At 35.3% G+C, this 16193-nt stretch overlaps 1 long non-coding RNA gene across 1 annotated transcript in view; it reads left to right on the top strand.

Annotated features, from left to right (window-relative positions):
• The first annotated feature begins 1233 nt into the window (after positions 1-1233).
• Positions 1234-16193, top strand: part of LOC108969016 — a 46066-nt gene continuing 31106 nt past the window's right edge. The window contains exon 1 of the long non-coding RNA XR_001993373.1: positions 1234-2031. This is a non-coding gene — a long non-coding RNA (uncharacterized LOC108969016). The remainder of the gene's footprint in view (positions 2032-16193) is intronic.

Below are 16193 nucleotides of genomic sequence, written 5' to 3' on the forward strand. Positions count from 1 at the left end.
TTCGCGAAACTTATGTGTCAGCAAACAACTTAACGTAATGTGCTTATAGAAATGCTGCAAGGAGAGTGGTAAGTAACTGCGCAAGAAGTTGCGGCAACCAGGCCAATAGGATTGGAACCGTTATTGTTGTTGTTGTAATGAAAGTCCTTGGCTGGATTTAAATGCATGTCCGTTTCGGTTAGGTACACGCGACTGTCATGGGAATCGATCTTCGCTGTGGGCCTCACACAATGCAAGCGGAACTACGAAAAAAGGAAAGGACTTGTAGAAATCGCCACTGACGGAAAATACTGGGATATTTCTCGAAAAGTGCGATATAAAACTATTCAAGAAACCAATTGTTATTCAGGTTGCTGTCAGGTAAGGTGTCAGCTACACCGGCTGGGTTACTGCTTCACCGGTCGTTTCTGCGCCCAAACTGCCTCCTTGACTGTCCGGCAATTGCAAGAAGTAGAGGGAGAGAATTCATCACAACCATTAAATAAGATGTTTAGAGGAAATGCTGTCGAGATGAAAATCTTTGGACGAATCAAAATTCTGGTTTGTTCTGGACACGAGTGTCATGGGAGGTTTGTTCCTGTGGTTCGTTGAATTAGTCACGATTGGCTCGGGTTGAGATTTTGACTACCATTTAAGCATCTTGAATAGAAGCTCGGTGAATTTAATCATAATGGTTTAAAGTGTACAGCATAAGGATTCCTAAGCATTATAGATACAGGGAAGACTTCGAACATAACTTTGGTTGGACAATTCGCCATGGCCATCTCGTTTCCGGGTCTTTCTCTTGAATCAGAATATATCAGAGAGATTAAGATACTGAGGTGTTATATATATGTTGCTTTGGCCCGGATTAACAGCCGTGATTTACCGCCTCTCCTAGGACTTCAATATTTTTGCCGGTTATTCTAAATTAACCTCAATTTTCTAATATTAGAAATGTCTACGCACAGTTACTTTAATGACAAAATCTATTTTAGTAATAATTTATTATTTAAATAAGTTTAATAGCAAAAAATGTATTCTATATAACTTTATATACTTAGAATCATACCCTAATAAGAAAAAATTAAAAAAAAAAACTAGTCACTCTGTACTTCGTATAATTTTATTTTAAAAATTATCTTCTACAACACCCTGTTGAAATTTAATAATGCTGGAAACTTCAAAGAATTTTATTTATAAGAAACACAGTAAACGTGGCATACGAATTATTCAATATTTAATGAAAATTTCACAAATAGAGCGACACATATTTGAGTAAAAACAAATTTCTAAACACCAAAGCGCATCATAACTGGAGTTAAGTTTTCTAATAGGAATTGCATTCCAGGTTTTATGCTGGCAACACCGTACGTGTGCAAAATCCACCAATTGGAATTGGAAAAACAAACGTTCCGCGGCGGTCAGTCTTCTGTCAAATTTCTTATTAGTCAGTTGTCGGTTGTTGATTTTTCCTTGGCGCTGCAGCTCCGCCAGTCGTAAATAGGATTTCCACCAAAACAAAGCGTGTGGTCCAAGTAGGTAGCTCCCCGGATAGAAGGAGCATCCAACGCGTAAAGTGATTGATATAATTTACCTAAAAATTGCGCAGAATTTATGCTTTTCGTCAAGTGAAAAAGTGAAATTTTACTTTGCATGTGGTGTAGTGAAGAAGCGCCACACGTGAGCGTGTGTATGTGCAAGAAATTTCGAGTGCATCCTATTTAGCAAATAAAGAAATTTAAGTGCAAATTTGTATTTTTTTTTACGGTTATAAATGATTTGTGATTTATGTTGAGTGTTTGGTGTGTTGATGGGGTTTCATATTAAATTGTTGCGACGAGCAATTGGAAATTGAAATCAAAACAATCCCCTCCGCAGGTGGCGGTGAACAGCCACAGATGATAGGTGATTTTCGGTGTGGGCGAATTGCAGATTGTGCATTCAAGGTGCCGGCGCAAAACAACTTTGTTTTTGCATTGCATTATTTTAAGAGGCGTACCTAACAGAAAGTGTGGAAAATTTCGCAAACAGATATATAAACAATTTGAGGTAAGTACTCGAATTTTCTTGCTTTGTTTGGTAATTTTGGTTTATGTTTTCCCAATAATGCACTCGTCTATATGTGAAGATTAACCTTGATCAATTAATGCATTGTATTAACAACATTTTGAGAAGGACACGGTAATCACCAGCGTCCAAAAAAATTAAGAAAATAGAATGTACAATGGCAGTGGCGGCCAGCAGCAGGGAAAGCAGCGCCAGTGTAAACTCAGGCCCGAAACAACGGAAACGGAACACGTGGAAGCATTGGGCAGCTGTGGCAAACAATGCAACTCCCGAGGGAGGTGCGGCATAGCGTTTTTAAATGCAAAACACTTACAAGTCTGTCAACCTTAGTTGCGGTCTGAGTTTTCCAAAATGCAAAGTAGAGTAAAAAAAATGCTAAAAGTCGAGGAGCGCCAAAGTTTACGTCGTTAGGCAACGCTTTTTGTTGTGGTCGTTATATTGTTTGGCCATTGCGCTAGTTTTATTCGATTTTGTGGTTTTTGCCAAAATTTGGCGCAATATTTCGCTTGCATGTAGACTTGGTCTACCTTTTAACTATGCAAATAGATTGGAGGGAACAAGTAAAATTTGTACGGCACTGTCACTAATTGTGGTAGGCACTCCTTAATGCAACTTTTTTTTATTTGCCGCTTGTGCATGCGTTCTTCATTCCCTCAAAAGTAAATGTGACACGTCAGTTGCTTCTCCACTTGCTCCTTCTGTTTTTGTTGTTTTTATGTTACCACTCGAATGTGTTTATTGGTTCCGCTTCTTTATACCGCAGCTACAGCACTTATTATGGTGTTTTTGTTGCTTTGACCGACTTCGTCGCCTTCCATTACCTGATTCATTAGCATATTCTCGCCGATGCTGCAAAAGAAACGCACGAAAGAATCGAATTAAAAACACAAATAAAAAAGTATAAGAAATTACCTGGCAAGTGGCGCACGCTATTATGATACTGCCGCGGTTCAATGCCCCCATCGCATTTGCAGACTTTGAAATATTGTTATTTTTTCCGTTTTTTTATTTTTATTGTTTATCATACTTATTCGTTGGCCACAAGCGCTGGAATCGTGATTGAGCGCATTGTTTGCTGTTCTTTCTCTACTATTTTGCACGCTAATGATTGCAAACTATGCGCTTGGGATCCAGCAAGCAACCAACGATTGGATAGGCCCACGGGCATATGTTAGCTGAGTGCTGCGCGCGTTCGCTGTTTTGATTTTACCATTGTCTCTCGCCAACTGAAGTTCAACCATCGATAAATTGTGACCTGTTGACAATAGCTTCTAGCTGCTGTCGGCAGTCAAGCCGCAGTCAATAATTAAAAAAATAAAAAACAAAAAAAAAGTTAACACCGAAGTATTACTATCCTACACAGATAAAATAGTTTGCATACAAGGACGTAATTTTGTTTTGTTGCTGTTATAACGATTATCCATACTCTGCTTGCAGGAAGCAACAAGTTGACTCTGTTTGAAATGACTTTGTTTGCTGTTTCGACGGGTGCGAACTATAGGGAAAGGAAAGTTAATTGAGTTGGTTTCATTGATAATTCATTAAAAATTCATTCTTAGTGAAAATTTTCCATACAAGAACTTAATTTTGACCGTTCAATTTGTATCATAGCTATATGCTATAGTGATCTGATTTCGTTGGTTTCGACAAATGAGCAGCTTTTTAAGAAGCAAAAAACGTGTGTAAAATTTCAGAGTATTCGACGTTACCTTCTGGGTTTTAGAAACTTCGTGACCCTGTTCATCCTGGCAAAATTGTTCGAAAATCAAGTTTTTATACTTTGTATTAATTTTTTTTCTAATTCTACAGCATGTAAAAGATTTGCTATTTCCGTTATATTGCTTAACCTTCAATAATAATTGAAGAATATATTTATATGGTGTTCTAAGTACTTATTTGTTGTAAATACTTAAATCAACAATAAAGAGATTATACCTAAACTTAGCTCAGCAATTTCCAAGCCCATCACACTCTAAATATAGATAAGAGTCGACAGCAATTGAAGAAACACGCAAATTGAATTCACTTGAAGTCTATCTGTAGTCAATATTTGTTATGGGGTATATACATACATACATATGTACATATGTGTGCAACTATTTGAGCGTCAGTGTAAATATGTAATAAAGTTGTGCTTTGAAAATTAGCATGTTTAGCCGCTACAACCTACTCTCTCGTATCTTTATTAGCTTATAACAGTTTATGCTCATTTTTTGTAATAATTGTCACATAATATCTTTATTTATTATTTATGCTGGCCTAGACGAGAAAATATGTACTTAGTGCCCTATTTTATATATTAAAATCGATTCTATACATCTATCATAAGATGTTGTTTTTGTAGAAGGAATCTAAATCTGACTGTCTGTCTGTCTGTCTGTCTGTCTGTCTGTCTGTGCAAGCGATAACTTAAGTAAAAATTAAGACATATTCTCTGGCACCCAAAAGAGCTCGGTATTACAGATGAGCGTAATGGGAGCACTGTCGCGCTCACAAAAAGCCATTCAACGAAAACCTATAAAACCAATAACCACGCCCACTTCCCATAAAACACAACTTTAAATTCTAACTGATTCTTCCCTTTACATTATAAAAATCAATCACCAATGAATATCTTTCGCCCAAAAATTGTGAAAGTAGGTCTATAATATTTTAAAGACCGAGGCAGCAAATTTCTGGGTCCGCGACCACCTATATCTGCTCTAGCGGTTAATAACTGGTAACGAGTCATGGGCTTATGGTTATGGCGTAGAAACCAAAGCTCAATATCAATATTACCTGTGAGTGATGCGTAATTTGCGCGAAGCAATCCCCCCAAAAACGACCGCATTTGTGGAAGACTAAAATTGGCTTTTACACTATTACAATGTCCCTTTTCACGCATTGTTACTTGTGCACGAATATTTGTCCAAAAACAAAACCTTGATGGCGGCGTAACCCCTGTATTCCCCAGACCTGACTCCTTGTGACATTTTTGTTCTCAAAATTAAAGAGGTACGTGAAGGTAACAATGAGGGAAGAGCTAAAAAAGTTATGTTCTAAGGTCGAAAATTATAGTAGCCATAGCTGAGAGTGTACACAAAAAAAGTGAAGAGTCGATTCGGCGTCATTCGCACCAACTGGGACTGACGTATGAAACGACTTGTCGAAATAGTCTTTAAAAAATATATACCAAAGAATGTTCTTTCGAATGATAACAAATATGCTCCATTAAATTTTTTGTTTCTGTGTTTTTTTTTAAGTATGTAACATTAAAATGGCTTATACTTTACTTCTATGTGGCTAGTAAAATAGAAACATTACCATGTCGCTGCTAGTACTTTTTGTTACGTCCAAATGCGACATTTTGAGTCACTTCTTACCTCAGTCATTATTTTCTTAACGATTTCAGGTATTTACATAAGAATAAATAAAAATTATTCTATATCACGTACATGCGTAAATTTCTAAAACAAAAATTCCACAAGCTTGTTAAAATACACTAAAAAATACTAACTTCGCTGCCGAAGCCATAAACTTTTAGCAATTACAATTGCCTTTGACAATAATTCATACCAACTTTCTTAAAGATTTCTTGCCAAATAAAATAGCTTTACTTACTAGAACCTGATTTTGATTGCTCAAGCGGATTTTTTTATAGCGTGCCTATTTCAATGAACAGCGGCTGTATAGGTATACAATTGCTAAGTAAAGCGTTTTTGTGTTATACCAATCATATTAATATTTCTTATCGCTTGGTGATTAACATAATATCTGTGGTCTCTTGGAAAAGTAGTCTAAGGGTCGGTCTATTTTGTTTTATAGATTTTTTTTTTTATTCTGCGACTAGTAAAGAGGTAGCGCTTTAAGTTTATTATCACTTATTAACATATATTCCGACAGTATAAATTTAAGTTTTAAGCTAAAAATATTGTGTAGAACATGAGTTGAAAAAATGGGCATGCACTTCCTCTACGATTCCGCCTGATCGGCTTTTTTTTTACTAAAACAGATCAAGGCAAAGTTTAAAGCAAACTGCCTTAATTTTCATAAGATATATTCGACTTAAGTTTATTCTTCCTACCAACACATATTGTTTGATGGGGCTTCTGAGAACTCACGATAAAAGTACTTCAAATTCGCATCACTTGCATTTAATTATTCAAGTAAAGTGCTCAACACTTATTGAAACCATTGAGCAATTAATTAACCCGCTTCATTTCACTTGAGTGACACCTTTCACTTACAAAGCAATTCTCGAAACACGCTAACCTCAAATTACGTACTGCAATTTGATCGAAAAATTATCACATACTCGCATATTTGTTAGTTTGTGCGTTCATTATAATTAGTTGGATATCTTCAGTATGGCAGATAAGCAGCCAAATATTTTATTTATCTAATAAAAGCAGATAAAATAGATAAAAGAGTAATTTGATCAGTATTAAGCAACGCTGATTAAAAATGCGACCGGTTTAAGCAAATGTGCGTCATGACCAGACCCACTTTTTTCTAGCATTTTGTTCCCTAATATTTCAAAAAAAAAAAATTCATAATATTTAAACAAAACTTTCAGTTAGTGGAGAGATATTTTTGAAAATAGATGACTTCGGTCCATATAATGCTTTCCATGTTCTGAAAACAAATTTCACCTAGACTAACAAAATAACATTTTTACGTTTCTTAGTACACTTCTTTATTATCGTCTCTAACACAGACTCTTGAGTCAATACAAGCATGCATTAAACAGACAACACTTAGACCAATTTTTCAGACGCTTCTTATAAGCCTCGATTAAGCCCTCCCATTCGAAAGACTGTTAGACAGTTACGAAATCCATATTCATAAAAGTAGTAATAAAGGGCCTTCGGCTACTTTGTCAAGCGTCTCTTTTGCGACCTCTGGTGGACGTCGATTTTGCAAAAGGTGTGAGTCTAGCAATGACACGCTTCATAACCAAAACATTATCAAAAATGTGTTGAGTCGGTCCGTAAGAGTAGAATACTAATATTCGAGATAAAGTAATATCCTTAAAGTTTTTCTGAATAAGTTTTAATGGGTCTATAGTCTTGAATCTTTTAGAAACACAAAATTTCAAACAAACTGTATGTTAACTTTTTTTCCATGGTAAAACAGGCCAAACATCCACTATGGAAATCAAACTTCAGACGAACATAAAAAAGTTTTCGAATAATATCATATCTTTTTCTCTGACACCGAACTAAAAATCTGGCGTGATTAAGTAACTATGTATATTTAATACTATATATTATATATTCCTCTGCTTACTTTTTAATAAATGGTAAATAAAGCAACATTTGTTGAAATTTCCATAGATAATTATAATAATTTTGCCGACAGCGTCAATACATTCTCTAATGTATTTGTATGTATATTTAAAACAAAATTTCCAATAAAACTCTCAGCTTATCAAGGTCTGGCTTTTCTAAAAGACACACACGACACATACATATTCCTTTATTTATTTGCGTTTGAATTGAGTTAAGTTCGTGTCCGTCTGAAAAAATGCTTTTATAAATAATAATCGGTGCAAATCGACAAGCAACATGAAAGCTCCAGGTTTATTTATAATAACGGGTTGTCTAAGTCAGGTGCTTTTTTGTCAGATCACGCGTGAGTCGTGCCAAGCTGTCACGTTATTTGTGCTCATTATTGTTTGGCATTTCATCATGGAAAAACTTAGGCCTGAACAACGTTTCAGAATCGTTCAACTTTATTAAAAAAATCTATGTTCTGCAAAGAATGTGTTTCGCGCGCTTCGCTCAACTTAATAATCGGCGTACTGAGCGTACTATTAGCAACACCATCACCCAGTTCGAGACCTAGCATTTATTATTGGAAAATATTCGAATAGACCACGTCCAGCACGCAGTGAAGTAAACAGCAGCCGTAGCTGAGAGTATATATGAAGACGGGGAAGAGCTAATTCGGTGCCGTTCGCGGCAACTCGCACTGACGTATGGAACGATTTTGCGTCACGTCGAGATCTTAAATTGCAAGCGTACAAAATGTAGCTTGCGCAAGAACTGACGCTCTTTGACCATACCAAGCGACATCGCGTCGCTTTATGGGCTATTGAAAAGTTCCAAGAAGATCCCACGTTTTCAAGCCAAATTTTAGCGATGAGGCACTTTTCTGGCTCATTCGGTATGTAAACAATGTATTGTCGTTATGGTACAATAGCTGGATCACTTCAAACGATAACCTTTTGTCCGGCATTCTAAAGCGACAATATCAGTAATTTTAGTCGTGAACAAAACAAAAATGAATCACCAACTAATTGACAAAATCATTTTAAATATCATTGAGGAGAATAGTTAACGGTACATTACTGTTAATCGTGTAATACAAGCTAAAGTAATGAAAAGAACGAATTGTGAAAAGCGTTTCTTGGCACTAACAAAATTGATATTTGTTTTTGTTGTTTTTTATATTTGTTTCTGCAATGAATTTGCCTGTTTTTATACTCTCGCAACAAAGTTGCTAAAGAGAGTATTATAGTTTTGTTCACATAACGGTTGTTTGTAAGTCCTAAAACTAAAAGGCTCAGATATAGGGTTATATATACCAAAGTGATCAGGGTGACGAGTAGAGTTGAAATCSGGATGTCTGTCTGTCCGTCCGTGCAAGCTGTAACTTGAGTAAAAATTGAGATATCATGATGAAACTTGGTACACGTATTTCTTGAAGATAAGAAGGTTAAGTTCGAAGATGGGCAAAATCGGCCCACTGCCACGCCCACAAAATGGCGGAAACCGAAAACCTATAAAGTGTCATAACTAAGCCATAAATGAAGATATTAAAGTGAAATTTGGCACAAAGGATCGCATTAGGGAGAGGCATATTTGGACGTAATTATTTTGGAAAAGTGGGCGTGGCCTCGCCCCCTACTAAGTTTTTATACATATATCGGAAACTACTATAGCTGTGTCAACCAAACTCTACAGAGTTGTTTCATTCAGGCATTTCCATATACAGTTCAAAAATGGAAGAAATCGGATAATAACCACGCCCACCTCCCATACAAAGGTTATATTGAAAATCACTAAAAGTGCGTTAATCGACTAACAAAAAAAGTCAGAAACACTAATGTCAGAAGGAAGCTGAACCCAGGCTTTTTTTAAATTGAAAAAGGGGCGTGACGTCGCCCACTTATGGACCAAAAACCATAGGAACTACTCGACCGATTTCAATGAAATTCGGTATATAATATTTTCTTAACACCCTGATGACATGTGCGAAATATGAGTAACATCGGTTCACAACCACGCCTTCTTCCAATATAACGCTATTTTGAATTCCGTCTGATGCCTTCTCTGTATAACATATACATTAGGAACCAATGATGATAGCGGAATAAAACTGTACACAAATACGGTATTTGAGCTGAGGTATCCCTTGTGGAAAAATTGTCGTGATCGGACTATAACTTTTCAATACAATTAAAATAAATGAAAATACAATTCAGTACTCAAAGTACACAAATCTAATCTAATTAATTTTATAGCAAAATAAAAAAATATGTAAATGTCGGATAATGAAATCTCGATTATCACTTTATCAACTTAGCTCTTCCTTACTTGTTTTGTATCACTTCCCTGTAAACACTGTATGAACAAAAAAAAAAAAAAATAATTGACACCGAAGTAAAAAGCAATATATTTTGCTACTGCAATTAAAAATTGGGTTTATTTTCCATGTGCAAACTCATTCCTGACAAACTGGCGTAGCTGAGCCAAGCTTTAAAAATGACCAAGATCTGCAATATTAAAAATTTCATAATTGTTTTACCTGTTACATATAATTTTCGTGTTTAATCAAGTGTCATCATTTAGGAAAATTTTATTACGTGTCCACTCTGTATTCGCATTTTAATCGATTTCGTCGAAAATAAATACATATGTACATACTACATAATATTATAATTCTAGTTGAAAAGATAGCTAGGCATTGGGTTGGCTTTGCCAGAGAGCAAGCACAAATATTAAATTAACACGACGTAGTTAAAAATCTTTGTGTGAATACTTTTTTGACCGCATCTTAGCGAGGGGGAGTTAAGGAACGAAACGCGATATGCTAATATTTTGTATAACGTTACTTCTTAGCTAGTCGCATTCTTCTATATTTCTCATCACTTTAGTCTCATGATGATTTATAGCTTGTAAATTCCAAAGCTAACATGCACAGTGGGGTTGTAGCTAAAAAAAATTAAGAAAAATGAAAAATCAGAAAAAGTTTGAAAATTAATTTATAAAATAATAATTGGAAATTTAGGTCTTTAAATGCATTTTCGGTTTATAATTTTTTGCTTTATACAAAAAATTATGCTTTATACAAAAAATTATTGCTTTATACAAAAAATTATTGGTAATTTTCAATTACTGCAAAGGGGTACCCAGCGAGTATATTTAATCCACGTCAAGTTTTGAGAAATTTTTACAATATTCTAAATACAATAAAACAAGAAAAGTAACCCTAAAATAGGTTACCATGCTTGTTGTTTTTTTTTCTAGTGTTACTAATCCACACACTTTCTCCGAATTTTTAATATTTGAAACTATATTGTAAACTTTTGTAACAAACTTCAATATGTTCCTCGGCAATAAAATAATCTTTTTCGTAAATATATTCCAAACTACGGCGTTCATCGTCCTTCTTTACCAAATACCAGTTACACTGGTTGAAATAAGCGTTTTTTGTGCAAATATAATACGATATTTGAATGAGAAAGTAAAAAAATAATATGAACCACTGCTTTTTACAAGTTTTGGACCACCTTTCTGGCAATTTGTGGCTATCAAGCCAACGGAAATGTTCACCGTTTGTAGCAAACCAACCAGTCACCCAATTTTCGACTTTTGCGTAGGAATTGAAGTGCTGCACAGCATAACCAATGGATGAAAGAAATGGTGAACGAAAGAGGCTAAGTCTGGTGAATACGGTGGATGGAGTAGCAGCTCCCAGCCAAGTGCTTTCAGTGCATCCTGAACCGATTTTGCTTTGTGTGTAGATGCATTGTCGTGTAACGAAATTACTTTGCCGTGTCTTCTGCCTAGTTTGGGCGTTTTTCAATCAATGAATGGCTCAAATTGATCATTTGTTGTTTGTAGCGATTTGTATTAACAGTTTCACCAGGTTTTAGAGGCTCATGATATACCACACCCTTCTGATCCCAACAAACACAGAACATTGTCTTCTTCCCGAATCTATTTGTTTTTGCAGTTGATGTTGATAGATTAAATCTATTTTTCATCGCTAGTGACAATTCAGTGATATTCTCTCTTATCATTGAAGCAAAATTTCACAAGTATTTTTTCGGGTTTCCATTTGTCTTTCATTCAATTCATGTGGCAATTACTTTCCACACTTTTGGATCATTTTGGATTGTTTGTCGTGCAACAATTAACATGGCTGCCATTTGACTCAGTTTATCATCTTCATCCAACATTGCTTGCAGTCCGCCGTTTTCACATTTCTTTAGTGGTCGCCTGTGTTCTTCATTTCTCTCACTAAAATCATTATCTGTGTACCGTTGAAAGCATCCAAAAGACCATCGAAAAGATCTTCTGTTCCTCAAACATCTCTTTTGGGCATAAGAAAAGTTAAAGCACGATCGGTTCCAAAATTACTCAAATCGTTGAGTCTCGGATCTATCGTAAGCATTGAGCAATAGATGACCATTCCGCCGTATGTCGTGGTAAAGATGAGCCGAAGAGCCTAGATGAAATGGGTTTTCAGTTAAAAATCAAGGTTATGTTGACAATTTTCTTCGATTATCAAGGTGTGGCCAAACTGTTAATAAGGAATACTATTTGAGTGTTTGCGTTGCTTGTGCAAAGCTATTCGGAATTATGGACCGAAAACTCTGGGTTTTTGTACCACTATGATGCTAAGGGGTTTTACTTTGATTACTTTTGACGACATAGGTTTTGAGGAATAAGTTAAGAATTTTAAGTTTATGAAGAAAATCTTACTATTTTTTGCTCATAGTAGTAAAGCTGTCGAACTGATCGCTTCAAATCAACAAAATATCCTTTTTCACGCTTTTATGCTATAAGCAATCTGTGAAGGATATCTCGATATAGCTTTAATGCAGCCAAAGTTGGTGTTCTTTCTTTCTTTCTCATATATTCAAAATAAAAATCCATTAATTATACATTCTAATTAATTTTTCAAATAAAATTTTTTTTATCTCTTTCTATTTTTGCAAATTTCGCCATCATATTTTGTAATAGGTTCTTGACCCTGCATCTTCCGATATGCGAAATAAATTATGCAAAATATGCTGAACTCTTTAGTTTTTCATTCGTTTGCCGCTGCCATCCCAGTGTGCAAAACGAAACAATCTAAAATTCTCGAAACTTGCGGTTTCTCAAGCAGCAACAATGACCACACTATCTTCTTTGGCAATTAAGAACTAGTTTCGAGCTTAGCCAAGCGTGTATCTTCACCATTTAGCCTTGGTCTTGTTGATTTTCATTGCGTTTATTTTTGTTTTTTTTTTTCTACAGTTACAATTTGATGTGTAAAAGATTGAAAAGAAGCAAAACAAATGCGAAGATTAGTCTTAATTTTTTATGACTCTTATTTCTTCCTCGCTACATTTATTAAATTTATATGCGTAGGTAATGAAGTGCTTTGTGTTTACTACTGTTTTTGCTGATTCACTTAATGTGGGAATTTTTTGCTGTTAGATTTGTGGTAATTAAATTTTAGCCGCAAAATACTTTTAGAAAATAATACGACTACTTAAGCACTTACTTAGGCAAATTGTGTCGGAAATGTTGGCTAAGTTGTTAATCGGATAGTGGTAGGACACGAGATAATGAGAATTTCCTTGATTTAATGTGAAAAATTAACTTTTCTTGAAGAACCATAACTTAACCACATGTTCACCGTTGTTGTTTGAATGAACTCTCTTAGCTCTTAATATTCTCGAAACAATTTTGAGGTTTTCTGCAGAGACGTTGCGGATAAGTAGATCTATCTGTCGCGGCAAAACACCCTAATTCGGATGATGTTTACGAAACACATTTTTAAGTCGAAATTCGACTACATATTCATTATACGGTGACAGCTCAACTTTTTTAACGGAGCTTTTTACGGAGCTTTTGCATACCCAACTTTTTTCTTTACTAATCTTTGGTCCCTAATTTTGCTAACATTAGATCCCTAAAAATATCCGATAGCTTTAAAAGTTAAAGGTGATTGTAACATAAGGTCTGAATACGATTTATATCAAATGTGCAATATTTGTTCAATAACTTGTAGTCATTTTAATGGATTTCATAATAACACTTTCAAAGAAACCTCATCCTTTTTGGCGACAAAATGGGACAGTTGATTTTTATCTTTCTTTTGATTCGAAAATCATCCGCTATGGCGCTGAGCTGAAGTGAATAACAATCACTTGGCGCAGATCCGGAATTTAAGGTAGTTGCTTGAGTTCCAAGGCTATTGGCGAGTCTCTATCGTCTGGTCTTGCACTGATGGAACACAAATCTTCTGCTATTGGTGAAAGTTTGCCGCATTTAGTCGATCTTCCATGCGGTTATCTGTCAACAATACATCTTCGAATTAAGCGTTAAGCCATAGCTTTTGGTTGAAGATTTCCTGCCACCGCCACCAAACGTTTATATCCATTAATCGTGGTTTGGTCACTGTTTTCGTCGGTTCACCGCGACTCGTCCCGGGCCGTTTTCGTAAGTGGCGCACTAGTAAAACCAGTAAGCGCTTCATCATCTTCAGAAACATATCGATTTTGTAGATCAGCGGCGATTCGCAGATGTAAATTCGGTCCATGAGGTATTTTTGTGTTGACTAGTACGGTACCCATATATCGAGCTCCTTTTTGTATCCAGGCTTACTAAAATAGTTCAAAACAATTTTTTAGAGTGTTGGGAAATGAAAACAGTGTTTAATTAGTGGTCGGATTCACCGATTTATTTGATTTTGTTTACCGATTTTTGGTGATATTCGATATTTCAGACCGGAACGGAATCGACGAAACCAAAAATGCACCTGATTGGCACTTATTCATTTTTCCGGCCGCTGTGGCATACATCATAACGCGTTCGCACTTATTCCACACCATATACAGACTACCATCTATTGAAAAAATAATGGATTTCCTTTTACTAATTTTTCGGTTTGGCAACGACGAAAACCGCAAGGTGGATTACAACACTTCAGCTCTGAGAGTATTCAATGCAGTAATCGCGTAAGCGGTGTCTAAGCCAATAAAGAAGAAGAAGAACTTTTCGCTTAACAGAAATCAGCTTTTATGTAATGATTTTAATATTTTCCATGTCTTTTTACCTTATTCAAAATTGTCTTTAATATCGCTACATCCGTATCTTTAAAGTGTAATTACCATTAGCTCTTTTGGTGTCCTTCAAGCCTTATTATCTACACTTTTTGATGTCTCCAGCTGTTTTTTTTTTGTTATGGTTATTTTTCAAAGTCTCTTAGATCTTCTACTCCATTTTTCAATTTGACGTTCGGCAAATATTTAAACTCACCGTCGCCATGAAATTCTTAATGAATCGCCATTTTTCCATTTTTTATTAATTGCCTGGCTTTTTGCTTGTCCTTCTTACCAGTCCCTCCTCACCCGCACTAACTTTATTTTTCAATTCCATTTTTGTTTTTTTTTTTTGTATTCTGTGTTTGTGTTCCTTCTGCTTCCTTAGCGACAAAAAGTTGGCCAAGTCAAATAATTTTCGTCAGCGTTTATACAATGAGCTAAATGTGTTTGCATACGCGTTGAAAATTTGTCATCCATTCCTTTCGTTTCCTTCCCTTCAGTTTCGTTTCGGCAGCATTTTATGCTACTCTTGCCCACCTCTATCGGTTGGATGCAAAGTGGATAATTAAAAATGCAGTAAACACTTGGCAAGTCAAGTTAAGCTGCAGGCCACTGAGTTGCAGCGTTCTGCTCTGTCTTCTATTGAAAAGTCTTCGAAGAGTCTCTTTTTGGCTTTCCTTTTGGAGGAGTTTACATACATACATTACGCATACAGCTGCACATTTTATGTTGGATTAATGATTCCGTTTTGGGTACCCTTTTTTGACAAAACCATCGTTTGTTTTGTCTAAAAAAATAAAAAATAAAAAAAAAAAACAGCTATCTCCCGTTCGTCAGTTATAGGCCCTGAAAAATCGTTTTTCACAATTTGTTTGCGAAATCACAAATTTAGCCGCAGAATATTTTTCCATTGCTTGTAAATCGTAAAATTATCGCATTAAAAATTTTACTGCTTTAAACTCGTTAACTAAATAACTTAACGAGGTTTAACATGCTTATCTGTGAAATAGAAAATTACTAAAAATGCTACTATCGCAATATGTTGCTTAAAGTATTATGGTTTTGTGCAACTAACAGCTCTTTTTGTAATAGCATACAAAAAAGAGAAACAACTCACTGTTAGTATAGAAATGATTATAATACAGAGATCTATTTTAACGAGACCCGTTGGCTTCTTTCACATATATAGTGTATATTTTATATGTGCGGTTATTTTAAGGTGGCATTCCTTCGACAAAATACCTACAATTCCTTCAGAATATTATAATGAATGAATTGACGCAAACTCTTCGTCATCAAAAACAAACATTAGCTATTGTTTTTCAAAATATTCTCCAATAAGATCTATACACTTTTGCATGCGTTTGAACCAATTGTCGAAGCGCTTTTGCCATTCTGATTAATATCTCAAAAAAATACGTTCTGAACACATCAATCGCCTCTTTAGGTATCGAAAAATATTGCTTGGAAGTTTCAGGTATTCGAACAACTTTTTTTGGATTCTGTTTATCTTGAAATACCCATACAGTCGTCTGCTGTTTACTTTCGAGCTCATACGCGTGAATCCACGATTCATCAATTGTCACATTGTCACATTGTCATAAACGGGATTCGTAGCACCGTGACGTATGCGCGCTTCAATGTGAATACTTTTTTTTTTTTTACAGTCAAATGTTCTTGTAATTTTAAATGTATTTACGATAATTGATTGCACTTACCAAACCTTCGCTAAAAATTGATTCTTGATGAAGTTTCTTCGCCAAAAATTGAATTAACTTTATCTATGCACTCTTGATAAGTTAAGGGGTCAGTAGGGTAATCTTTAACATTTTTATAC

This window comes from Bactrocera latifrons, unplaced genomic scaffold (genome assembly GCF_001853355.1).
Source record: "Bactrocera latifrons isolate USDA-ARS-PBARC rearing strain unplaced genomic scaffold, ASM185335v1 scaffold_238, whole genome shotgun sequence".
Taxonomy (NCBI): Eukaryota; Metazoa; Arthropoda; class Insecta; order Diptera; family Tephritidae; genus Bactrocera; species Bactrocera latifrons.